Source organism: Salvelinus fontinalis, chromosome 3 (assembly GCF_029448725.1).
Source record: "Salvelinus fontinalis isolate EN_2023a chromosome 3, ASM2944872v1, whole genome shotgun sequence".
NCBI classification, from domain to species: domain Eukaryota; kingdom Metazoa; phylum Chordata; class Actinopteri; order Salmoniformes; family Salmonidae; genus Salvelinus; species Salvelinus fontinalis.
In genome coordinates, this window is record NC_074667.1 from 15,996,792 (window position 1) to 16,010,275 (window position 13,484).

The following is a 13,484-nucleotide window of genomic DNA, read 5'->3' on the forward strand; positions in this document are numbered from 1 at the left end:
TGATTATCTTCATCAGAATGCACTCCCAGGAATCCCAGTTCCGCAATAAATGTTTGATTTGTTCGATAAAGTTAATAATTTATGTCCAAACACCTCCTTTTGTTAGGGCGTTTAGTAAACAAATCGAAACTCACGAGGCGCGGGCAAGTTCAGCGGAAATGTCGGACGAAAATTCAAAAAAGTTTTATTACTGGTCGTAGAAACATATGAGACGATGAATAGAATCAATCTTTAGGATGTTTTTATCATAAATGTTCAATAATGTCCCAACCGGAGAATTCCTTTGTCTGTAGAAAAGCAATGGAACGAGAGGTAACTTTCTTATGACCGTGCGTGTCCAGCCTGTGGCTGCTGGCAGACCTCTGACTCCCTCTCCCCCTTCTCCCTAAATCCTCTAAATCCCCTTATATCAGCTGTGTTGGTGAACCTCTCCCGCATCTGAACTGCCTGACACAGAGGGCACAGTATGATCATAGGTGAGCGTTCACTTGGTTGGGTCAAAAGGAAGTATTATTAAAGATGCTTTACATTGAAATACAGATAGAGATGTAGTAGTCCCAGAGTTAATGATCCAAGGTCAGTTTTTCATTTCACCTCCTGATGATTATCATGACTGACCATGTTAGAATAAAAAAACAAGGAATAATCATGCTCTTTCTCTATCTGTTTCTCATCTGCAGGTATGTTTTGATGTGAGAGAAGGAAGCCAGTCCCGTCATCGCAACCTCACCCGCTCTTAATTAACACAGTGTCCAAAGAGAGGCCAGAAGTATACAGAATGGTGTCGTCTGCGTAGAGGTGTATCAGAGAATCACCCGCAGCAAGAGCAACATCATTTATGTATACAGAGAAGAGAGTCGGCCCGAGGATTGAACCCTGTGGCACCCCCATAGAGACTGCCAGAGGTCTGGACAACAGGCCCTTCGATTTAACACACTGAACTCTGTCTGAGAAGTAGTTGGTAAACCAGGCGAGGCAATCATTTGAGGAACCAAGGCTGTCGAGTCAGCCAATAAGAATGTGGTGATTGACAGAGTCAAAAGCCTTGGCCAGGTCGATGAATACGGCTGCATAGTAATGTCTCTTATCGATGGCGGTTATGATGTCGTTTAGAACCTTGAGCGTGGCTGAGGTGCACCCATGACCAGCTCTGAAACCAGATTGCATAGCGGAGAAGGTACGGTGGGATTCGAAATGGTCGGTAATCTGTTTGTTACCTTGGCTTTCGAAGATCTTAGAAAGGCAGGGTAGGATAGATATTGGTCTGTAGCAGTTTGGGTCTAGAGTGTCACCCCCTTTGAAGAGGGGGATGACCACGGCAGCTTTCCAATCTTTGGGAATCTCAGACAATACGAAAGAGAGGTTGAACAGGCTAGTAATAGGGGTTGCAACAATTTCGGCAGATCATTTTAGAGAGGGTCCAGATTGTCTAACCCGGCTGATTTGTAAGGGTCCAGATTTTGCAGCTCTTTCAGAACATCAGCTATCTGGATTTGGGTGAAGGAGAAATGGTGGGGGCTTTGGCGGATTGCTGTGGAGGGTGCCAAGCAGTTGACCGGGGTAGGGGTAGCCAGGTGGAAAGCATGGCCAGCCGTAGAGAAATGCTTATTGAAATTCTCAATTATAGTGGATTTATCGGTGGTGACAGTGTTTCCTAGCCTCAGAGCAGTGGGCAGCTGGGAGGAGGTGCTCTTATTCTCCATGGACTTTACAGTGTCACAGAACTTTTTTGAGTTAGTACTACAGGATGCAAATTTCTGTTTGAAAAAGCGAGCCTTAGCTTTCCTAACTGCCTGTGTATATTTGTTTCTAACTACCCTGAAAAGTTGCATATCACGGGGGCTATTCGATGCAAATGCAGAACGCCACAGGATGTTTTTGTGCAGGTCAAGGGCAGGTCAGGAGTGAACCAAGGACTATATCTATTCCTAGTTCCATTTTTTTTAATGGGGCATGCTTATTTAACCTGTCTAGGATCAGCGTGGCGCTAGCGGCACTCCCCCCCCCCCCCCACTGAAAAACCAGTGCCGCGAAATTCAAAAAAAATATTTTTTTAAAATATTTAACTTTCACACATTAAAGTCCAATACAGCTAATGAAAGACACAGATCTTATGAATCCAGTCAACATTTCCGATTTTTAAAATGTTTTACAGGGAAGACACAATATGTAAAGATGTACATCTATTACCTAAAAACACATTAGCATAATCCACCATCTTTTATTTGTCCACCAACACCAGTAGCCATCACCAATTCGGCTAAACTAAGATATTTATAGCCCCTAACCAACAAAAAAACTCATTAGATGACAGTCTGATAACATATTTATGGTATGGGATAGGTTTTGTTAGAAAAAAGTGCATATTTCAGGTATATGGCATAGTTTACAATTGCACCCACCATCACAAATGGACTAGAATAATTACAATGAGCAACGTGTTTACCTAACTACTAATCATCAAACATTTCGTAAAAATACACAGCATACACGAATCGAAAGACACAGATCCTGTGAATACAGACAATATTTCAGATTTTCTAAGTGTCTTACAGCGAAAACACAATAAATCGTTATATTAGCTTAGCACATAGCAATTAGCAGCCCAGCATTGATTCTAGCCAAAGTGAGCGATAAAAGTCAACATCGCCAAAAGATATTAATTTTTTCACTAACCTTCTCAGAATTCTTCCGATGACACTCCTGTAACATCACATTACAACATGCATATACAGTTTGATCGAAAATGTTTATATTTAGCCACCAAAATCATGGTTAGACAATGTGAAATGTAGACAAGCTGGTAAAGAAAACGTCCTTGCGCCACTTAGACAGTGATCTACTCTTATACATAAATACTCATAAACGTGACTAAAAAATATAGGGTGGACAGGGATTGATAGACAATTTAATTCTTAATACAATTGCGTTATTACATTTTTTAATTTATCCTTACTTTTCAATACAGTTTGCGCCAAGCGAAGCTACGTCAAAAAACATGGCGTCCTAAGCCACTAAAATGTTTCGACAGAAACACGATTTATCATAATAAAAATGTCCTACCTTGAGCTGTTCTTCCATCAGTATCTTGGGCAAAGGATCCTTTCTTGGGAGAAATCGTCTTTTGGTGGAAAGCTGTCCTCTTGCCATGTGGAAATGTCAACTACGTTCGGGATGAACTGAAAAGCGTGCCCAACTTTTCACATCGTTGCAAAAATAAATGTCCCAAAATCGCACTAAACGGATATAAATTGCTATAAAACGCTTTAAATTAACTACTTTGTGATGTTTGTAACTCCTATAACGAGTGAAAAGATGACCGGAGAAATATAACAGGCTAAACTAACGCTTGGAACAGGAGAGGGTCGGTGTCTTCCACGCGCGTTACGCAGCAAGAAAAGACTTGCTAGCTAAAGGTTTTTTTCATTTGTAGGGCCTGTGAACGAGCAATCGAGCCCGTTGGAATCGTCATCACGTAAAGGCATCCAGGGGAAGACGTAAGAAGTGTCCGTATAGTCATAGCAACGACAGTGCCCGTTTAAATGACTTCAGAAAAGTGGCCAACGTTTCTCAAATCTGACTCCATGTCAGGGAAATTGCTGTAGAATGGGCTCTGTTCCACTTAGAGACAAAATTTCAACTCCTATAGAAACTATAGACTGTTTTCTATCCAATAATAATAATAATATGCATATTGTACGATCAAGGATTTTGTGGGAAGCCGTTTAAAAAATTAGCCACATTAGCATAAATAGTCTAAACAGCGCCCCCATCCCCAACAGGTTAAGATGGTGAGGAAGGCACTTTTAAAGAAAAGCCAGGCATCATCTACTGACGGGATGAGGTCAATGTCATTCCAGGATATCCCGGCCAGGTAAATTAGAAAGGCCTGCTCGCAGAAGTGTTTTAAGGAGCGTTTGACAGCGATGAGGGGTGGTCGTTTGGTCGCAGACTCATTAAGGATGCAGGCAATGAGGCAGTGATCGCTGAGATCTTGATTGAAAACAGCAGAGGTGTATTTGGAGGGCGAGTTAGTTAGGATGACATCTATGAGGGTGCACGTGTTTACGGATTTGGAGTTGTACCTGGTAGGTTCATTGATCATTTGTGAGATTGGGGGCATCAAGCTTGGATAGTAGGACGGCCGGGGTGTGAAGCATGTCCCAGTTTAGGTCACCTAGTAGCACGAGCTCAGAAGATAGATGGGGGGCAATCAATTCACATATGGTATCGAGGGCACAGCTGGGGGCAGAGGGAGGTCTATAGCAAGCGGCAACAGTGAGAGACTTGTTTCTGGAAAGGTGAATTTTTAGAAGTAGAAGCTCGAATTGTTTGGGTACAGACTTGAATAGTAATACAGAACTCTGCATGCTATCTTTGCAGTAGATTGCAACACCGCCCCCTTTGGCAGTTCTATCTTGGCGGAAAATCTTATAGTTAGCAATGGAGATTTCAGGGTTTTTGGTGGTTTTCCTTAGCCAGGATTCAGACACGGCTAAGACATCCGGGTTGCCGGATGTGAAAAGCAGTGAGTAAAACAAACTTAAGAAATACTCATTATAGAAATTCAGAAAACAAAACATATTTTACATAGGTTTAAAGATAAACTTCTTGTGAATCCAACCACGGTGTCAGATTTAAAAAATGCTTTACGATGAAAGCATACCTTCCGATTATTTGAGAACATAGCCCACTAGACAAATCATTACAAACAGTAACCAGCCAAGTAGAACAGTTACACAAGTCAGAAATAGAGATAAAATGAATCCCTTATCTTTGATGATCTTCATATGGTTGCACTCAGCAGACATTAATTTACTCAATAAATGTTCCTTTTGTTCGATAAAGTCTCTTTATATCCAAAAACCTCAGTTTTGTTTGCGCGTTTTCTTCAGTATTCCACAGGCTCAAACGCAGTCAAAACAGGAAGACAAAAAAATCCAAATTGTATCCGGAAAGTTCATAGAAACATGTCAAACGACGTTTATATTCAATCCTCAGGTTGTTTTTAGCCTAAATAATCGATAATATTTCAGCCGGACAATAACGTCGTCAACTTAAAAGGTAAACAATAAAGGCACGCTCTCGGTCTCTCGCATGAAAAAGCTGTGTGACACTTTAGGGTCCACTCATTCGGACTGATCTTACTTCCTCATTTTTCAGAATACAAGCCTGAAACAATTTCTAAAGACTGTTGACATCTAGTGGAAGGCATAGAAACTGCAATTTGAGTTAAGTCAATGGATACTGTAATGGCATTGAATAGAAAACTACAAAACCAACAAAGAAAAATCCATTCAGGAAGTAGTTTTCTCAGGTTTTTGCCTACCGAATCAGTTCTGTTATACTCACAGACACTATTTTAACTCTAAAGTTTTGGAAACTTTAGAGAGTTTTCTATCCAAATATACCAGTTAGATGCATATCATATCTTCTGGGCCCGAGAAGCAGGCAGTTTAATTTGGGCATGCATTTCATCCAAAATTCCGAATGCTGCCCCCTACCCTAGAGAAGTTAACATGCATGAAATCAAGGCTTTTACGGTTATAGAAGTCAACAAATGAGAGCACCTGGGGAGTGGGAGTGGAGCTAGGCACTGCAAGACCTGGATTAACCTCTACATCACCAGAGGAACAGTAAGATAAGGGTACGGCTAAATGCTATACGAACTGGCCGTCTAGCACATTCGGAACAGAAAGTAAAAGGAGCAGGTTTCTGGGCATGATAGCATAGATTCAAGGCACAGTGTACAGACAAAGGTAAGGTAGGATGTGAGTACATTGGAGGTAAACCTAGGCATTGAGTAGTGATGAGAGAGATATAGTCTCTAGAGACGTTTAAACCAGGTGATGTCATCGCATATGCAGGAGGTGGAACAACATGGTTGATTAAGCCATATTGAGCAGGGCTAGAGGCTCTACAGTGAAATAAGACAGTAATCACTAACCAGGACAGTAATGGACGAGGCATATTGATGTTAGAGAGAGGCATGCGTTGCCAAGTGAACATATGGGTCCAGTGAGTGGTTGGGCTGACTGGGGACACGGCGATTCAGACAGTTAGCAGGCCGATGCTAACACGCTAACAGTTAGCAGGCCGGGGCAGGCAAGCTAGCAGTTAGCAGAACGGGGCAGGCAAGCTAGTAGTTAGCAGATGGGTTAGCAAGCAAGCAGTTAGTAGGGGCTAGCAGTTAGCAGACCTGGGCAGGCAAGCTAGCAGTTAGCAGACCGGGGCTAGCAAGTTAGCCTATGGGGGACGTCGCGATTGGGGTAAGTCTGTTTTTGCCTCTTCGTGCGGTGACGTCGATAGACCAGTCGTGGAATTAGTAGGGTTCCATGTAGCTCTAGGTAGCTAGCGGGTTAACAGAATGGGCCTTCAGCGGGCGTCGCGCCTGAGGGATCTGTTGGAATCCGAGCAGATTATGTCGGTATTCCAGTCGTAGAGGATCGGCGGGTTCTGTTCCCCGTACTGGCAGTAGAAGGGGTCCGGATATTGTAGCCCAGGAGTGAGCCGGGAGATGGGTCTAGCATGGGCTAGCCCCAGGCTAGTTGGTGCTAGCTCCGGGACGGAAACGTTAGCCAGGAGTAGTCAACCCGGGTTGCGGTTAGCTAGCTGTGATGATCCAGATGAAAAGGTTCAGAGTTTTTGGTAGGAATTCGGGGATATGGAGAGAAAAATAGGTCCGGTATGCTCTGGTTTGAAACGCGTTGTACGAACTGGCGAGAGCTTTCCAAGCTAAAGGTTAGTTGATGACCACTAGCAGTGGTTAGCTGACTGATAGCTGGTAGCTAGTTAGCTAGCTAGCTTCAGTTGAGGTATTCCAGTTCGGAGGTAAATAGAAATACTTTAGAAAAAAAAAAATAACAGATCCACACCACATTGGGTGAGGTGGGTTGCAGGAGAGTATTTTGAAGTTGAGGTTTAGGAAAAATATTAAAAAGATCACGAAGAAAAATATATATACACATCGGACGAGACAAGACAAAGACATCTGACTACGCCATCTTAGAATCCAAAATATTTGATAAACTTCCAAATAATGTTTTACAAAGTAAAACAAGAGAAAGATCCGCTTTTGGCACAACCGCATTGGCCATCAACGGCTAGTGAAATTGGAAAGCATTTTTAGGAGAATGATTTCCACTTCATATTGTAGCCTACAATATGAGTCTCCACACATCTAGACAATTGATGGATTCAAGACAAGGTTGTTTTAGTGATCTAAGATTCTCAGTTTGTCAGTTTCAAACTAGCCTGTCATTTCGATCATTTGTGCAGTATTAAAAACGATTCTGACAAAGTCTCCAGTCATGTAAAACTATGTAGAATTTATAAAAAGGCACCAAAAAAAACTGAACCCTAGGCTACAAAAAAATATCCCCATGTGTGTAACTTCAAGTGCCTCTACTCTTCTGCTCTATGCAAATGCGATGATATGCATGCAATGCTTATCAAACACAGGCTTCCAGGGTAGGCAATTTTGGAGATTCACCATGTTTCATCGAAATGTACAGCTGTGTGTTGTCCGTGTAGCAATGAAAGTTGACATTGTGTTTCCGAATGACATCACCAGAGGTAGAATATATAGTGAAAACAATAGTGGCGCTAAACGGAACCTTGAGGAACGCCGAAAAATACAATTGATTTGTCAGAGGACAAACCATACACAGAGACGAACTGTCATATTTCTGACAGAGAAGATATAAACCAAGCCAGAACTTGTCTGTGTAGACCAATTAGGGTTTCTAATCTCTTCAAAAGAACGCAGTGATCGATAGTGTCAAAGCAGCACTAAGGTCTAGGAGCACGAGGACAGATGCAGCCTTGGTCTGACGCCATTAAAAGGTAATTTACCACCTTCACGAGTGCAGTCTCAGCGCTATGATGGGGTCTAATAGCCTACTAAAGTTTCAGCCTCCTGGCAGAGGCAACCAGGCTTTTGGCTAAAATGTCATGGTACTGGGTAAAGTTCAGAGAGGGGTAGCTCGACATTTTCTTTCTCTCTTTTATTGAGTAGGTTACCGTCCGGTTGAAATATTATCGATTATGTATGTTAAAAACAACCTGAGGATTGATTATAAAAAACGTTTGACATGTTTCTACGAACATTACGGATACTTTTTGCAATTTGTCTGCCTTTCAGGAACGGAGTGAGGCTGTGGTTTTCTGAACATAACGGGCAACCCAAATGGCATTTTTTTGTTATAAAACTAATATTTATCGAACAAAAAGAACATTTATTGTGTAACTGGGAGTCTCGTGAGTACAAACATCCGAAGATTATCAAAGGTAAGCGATTCATTTTATTGCTTTTCTGACTTTCGTGACCAAGCTAATTTAAGGCTAACTGTTTTAGCATTGACTGATACACTCCAAAACGCTTGGATTGCTTTCGCTGTAAAGCATATTTTCAAAATCTGACACGATAGGTGGATTAACAACAAGCTAAACTGTGTTTTGGTATATTTCACTTGTGATTCCATGATTACAAATATTTAAGGATTATTTTTGAATTTGGCGCTCTGCAATTCAGTGGTTGTTTTGGAAAATGATCCCTGTAATGGCGTAGCGCCAAGAAGTTTAACTAATTTACCGCCTTTTAGAAATAGCCGTGGGATGGTTTTTCAATACCGTTAAAACTATTTCATTGAAGTTTAAAAAATATATACATATTTGTAGCTACTCTTTAAGAAAATACCTGCAGTCAACTGCAGTTAGGAGATAAAGCAGATCGCATTCTTCATTTCACTAGTCACAATATTTTACATTATGAAGCTTACCGTAGTTCCCCAGAACAGTTGAGCCAGTCACGTTTGTTTGTAAATAGCACATTGGGAGAAAGCGGGAACAGGTGAGTCCAGATGTCTATTGACAGGGGTTGCGTTTTATACTGAAAGTCAGTGTTTTTTTTCTTCAATAGAGTGATCAGGGGAGTGCAACTATAGTTTTCGTTCACAGAAAGTGCAACACATTCAGCAGAGAAATTCAGCAGAGAAAAGCTTAATTTTCATCAGATGACAATGAACGCTATTTGGCTGGCAACCACACAAGTAAATGCTTACAATGAAAATGCAAGGTATTTTATGCAAAAACTATGCATGGTCATCATATTTCTAATGTTAATCATAGAAAAATGGAGACAGTATAATTTTCTAATGTTTTGCTTGAAGTTAATTTAGTATTTTATCTGCATGAGAAAAAAAAATATTCTGGGTTAACGCAGAAGTTTAACTTGCTAGTTTTCTAAGTGGCTGAATTAATAAGAGGCATCATATGGTGTTAACTTTTTGCCGTGTTTGAGAAATCTGTCCAGCTGCCACTGCTATCTTGATTTGCTTGCGTTTTTTCTCCTCTCTGTTCTCAGATAGTCTGCTCCCCCCACCCCTCTGTTCTGAGCAGATTAGGCAGGCTCGTTATCCAGGCAACTCCAGACTCCACACAGACACAGCATGTACACATGCCGTTCCAGAGCCAGTACGGTTCTTCCTTCATGCTTCAAAATGAAGTTCATTTGCACAATGTATCTCATTAACTTCTTATGGCTGGGGGGCAGTATTGAGTAGCTTGGATGAATAACGTGCCCAGAGTAAACTGCCTGCTATTCAGGCCCAGAAGCTAAGATATGCATAGTATTAGTAGTATTATTAGTTGATTTGGATAGAAACCACTCTAAAGTTTCTAAAACTGTTTGAATGATGTCTGTCAGTATAACAGAACTCATATGGCAGGCAAAAAAACTGAGAGAAAAATCCAACCAGGAAGTGGGAAATCTGAGGTTTGTAGTTTTTCAACTCTTTGCCTATCCAATATAGAGTGGAAATATGGTCCGATTGCACTTCCTAAGGCTTCCACTAGATGTCAACAGTCTTTAGAACCTTGTTTCAGGCTTCTACTGTAAAGGAGGAGAGAATAAGAGCTTATTGAGTAAGGGGTCTGCCAGAAGGCCATGAGCTCATTCAGGAATTCTCCGGTTGAAACATTATTGAAGATTTATGTTAAAAACATCCTAAAGATTGATTATATACATCGTTGACATGTTTCTACAAACTGTAATGGAATTTTTTTACTTTTCGCCTGGCCTGCGCATCATGAATTTGGATTTTTGACCTAAATGCGCGAACAAAAAGGAGGTATTTAGACATCAATTATGGACTTTATCGAACAAAACAAACATTTATTGTGGAACTGGGATTCCTGGGAGTGCATTCTGATGAAGATCATCAAAGGTAAGTGAATATTTATAATGCTATTTCTGACTTCAGTTGACTCTACAACATGGCGGGTGCCTGTATGGTTTTTGTGTCTGAGCGCCGTACTCAGATAATTGCATGGTGTGCTTTTTACGCAAAGTTTTTTTGAAATCTGACACAGCGGTTACATTAAGGAGAAGTTTATCTAAAGTTCCATGTATAACACCTGTATCTCTTATCAATGTTTATTATGAGTATTTCTGTAAATTGATGTGGCTCTCCTCAAAATCACTGGATGTTTTGGGGGCAAAACATTACTGAACATAACGCGCCAATGTAAACTAAGATTTTTGGATATAAATATGAACTTTATTGAACAAAACATACATGTATTGTGTAACATGAAGTCCTATGAGTGTCATCTGATGTAGATCATCAAAGGTTAGGGATTCATTGTATCTCTATTTCTGCTTTTTGACTCATCTCTTTTGCTGAAAAAATGGCTGTGTTTTTCTGTGACTAGGTACTGACCTAACATAATCAGATCGTGTGCCCGTCTTTGCAATTTGTTTATTTTCGTTTACACTCGTTAGCATATTTAACTAGCAGTCTCCATGGAACTTCACTATTACTTGTGCCCAATGGCCTTTTTGTTTTTTTGCGCACCATGTGTACTAAGCCGGTAATACCGTAAATCCCGGGATGAGAGAAGGACGGAACGATATGAAAACCCGCTGTCCCTCTCATTGGTACCTTTTCGGCACACTGATTCAATGGAGATATCCAATATGTAATTAATCCCCATTTTGTTTCCTGCCAGTAAAAATGTAATGTAGCCTTGATCTGAAATTACTGCATGAGTATTGAGCAAGCAAAATAGTGGAAACTCCATCTAGCCAATCAGAAGGCTGAGTGGAGTCATTATCAGCAGTCCGATTATAGGATCAGTTTAGCCTTTTAGGTCATAATGAATAAGATTACATGGGCAGAGGGCCCTGATCGTAGAGCAGCACTGCTACTTTCAGTCGCTTGATAGATACGGAACCAGATTTTAGACCGCTAAAGACATGAGGTTGGAGTTTAAGGGACATACTCCGATGATCTTGCTCCTCTGCTCCACATCCTCCCACATTGAGTGGACGCTGTAGCAGCACATGTACTTCCCCTCACGGCCTTGTTGCCTCATCCGCACCAGACACATCCTACAGAGGAGAAAACAAAGAGAGTTAACACTATACCTGACAGGGACGGACAGACTCTTGCCCTGAAGGGCCAAATCCCAACTTGAGATACACATCCATACCTAGGAAGTTGAAATCCTCTACTTATGTCATGAATGATTTATTTAAGTTACAGTCACACGTTTGTTTCAAGTTACAATTTGTCATTTGGCATCTTATCTACACAGTGCTGCTCTTACAGTGGTTCCTCCTTTAACCTGTTTGGGCTGCAGGGGCAGTATTGAGTAGCCAGATAACAGGTGCCCATTTCAAACGGTCTCGTACTCAATTCTTGCTCGTACAATATGCATATTATTATTACTATTGGATAGAAAACACTCCAGTATCTAAAACCGTTTGAATTATATCTGTGAGTCAAACAGAACTCATTTGGCACAAACTTCCTGACCAGGAAGTGGAAAGTCTGAAATGGGGGCTCTGTTCTACTTCCTGCCTATAAATGGGCATGATACGTAAGAGTATACGTGCACTTCATAGACCTTCCCCTGGATGTCAAGAGGCGGTGAGAGAAGAAATTTAGTGTTTATCTTGGTCTGAAGTGGAATACAGGCTCTTTGTATGACGTGTCCGCCCATTTCCTGTTTTCTGGAGGCGCGAAAGGGTACTTGGATTTGCCTTCTGTTTAGCTGCCGTTATGGACGACTAATATCTCCGGCTTTAATTTTATTTGATACATGTGACCATATCATCGTAAAGTATGTTTTATCAATATAGTTTCATCAGAATATTGAAAATTTTTCGGGAGTTTTGCCGTGTTCCGTTCTCTTCCGTTTGACATGGAGAGCTTTGTGCCAATAGGCTAGCGCGCTTGCTAATTCAAGAGGGAAAATGAACGTTCTAATTCCAAACAACGATTGTTCTTGACAAAGGACACCTTGTCCAACATTCTGATGGAAGATCAGCAAAAGTAAGAAACATTTTATGATGCTATTTCATATATCTGTCGTGAATGTGAACTAGTCGTCGGCACCCAACGTTTGGGTACTCAGCTATACCGAAGCTGGATGTCGTAATGAAGTTATTTTTTAGAATTCTAACACTGCGATTTCATTAAGAACTAATGGATCTATCATTTCCTATACAACATGTATTTTTTAGTTATGTTTATGAATAGCTATTTGGTCAGAATATGTGTGTCAGAAAACGTGAAAAATATCGTTGCTGTTTAGACGTTGTGGAAAAAGTAGCTAAGTTAGCACAATGTGTAACCACTGATTTCAGCTCTAAATATGCACATTTTCGAACAAAACAAAAGTGTATGTATAACCTGATGTTATAGGACTGTCATCTGATGAAGAATATCAAGGTTAGTCAAAAATGATATATCTTTTGCTTGTTTGTTACGATCGCTAACCTTTTGCTACTGGGAAATGGCATGTCTTTCTGGCTATTGTGGTAATTAGTAATTAGGTATTTGACGTTGGTGTCTGTAATTATTATGGCTGCTTTCGGTGCAATTTCTGATTGTAGCTGCAATGTAAACTATGATTTATACCTGAAATATGCACATTTACGAACCAAACATAGATTTATTGAATAACATGTTATAAGACTGTCATCTGATGAAGTTGTTTGTTGGTAGTTTGGTTGGTTCTTGGTTAGTTAGGTTGGCTTTGTGCATGCTACCTGTGCTGTGAAAAATGTCTGTCCTTCTTTGTATTTGGTGGTGAGCTAACATAAATATACGTGCTGTTTTCGCTGTAAAACATTTAAAAAATCGGACATGTTGACTGGATTCACAAGATGTGTATCTTTCATTTGCTGTATTGGACTTGTTAACCTGTTGGGGATGGGGGCGCTGTTTAGACTACTTATGCTAATTTGGCTAATTTTTTAAACGGCTTCCCACAAAATCCTTGATCGTACAATATGCATATTATTATTATTATTGGATAGAAAACAGTCTATAGTTTCTATAGGAGTTGAAATTTTGTCTCTAAGTGGAACAGAGCCCATTCTACAGCAATTTCCCTGACATGGAGTCAGATTTGAGAAATGTTGGCCACTCTTCTGAAGTCATTTAAAAGGGCACTGTCGTTGCTATGACTATACG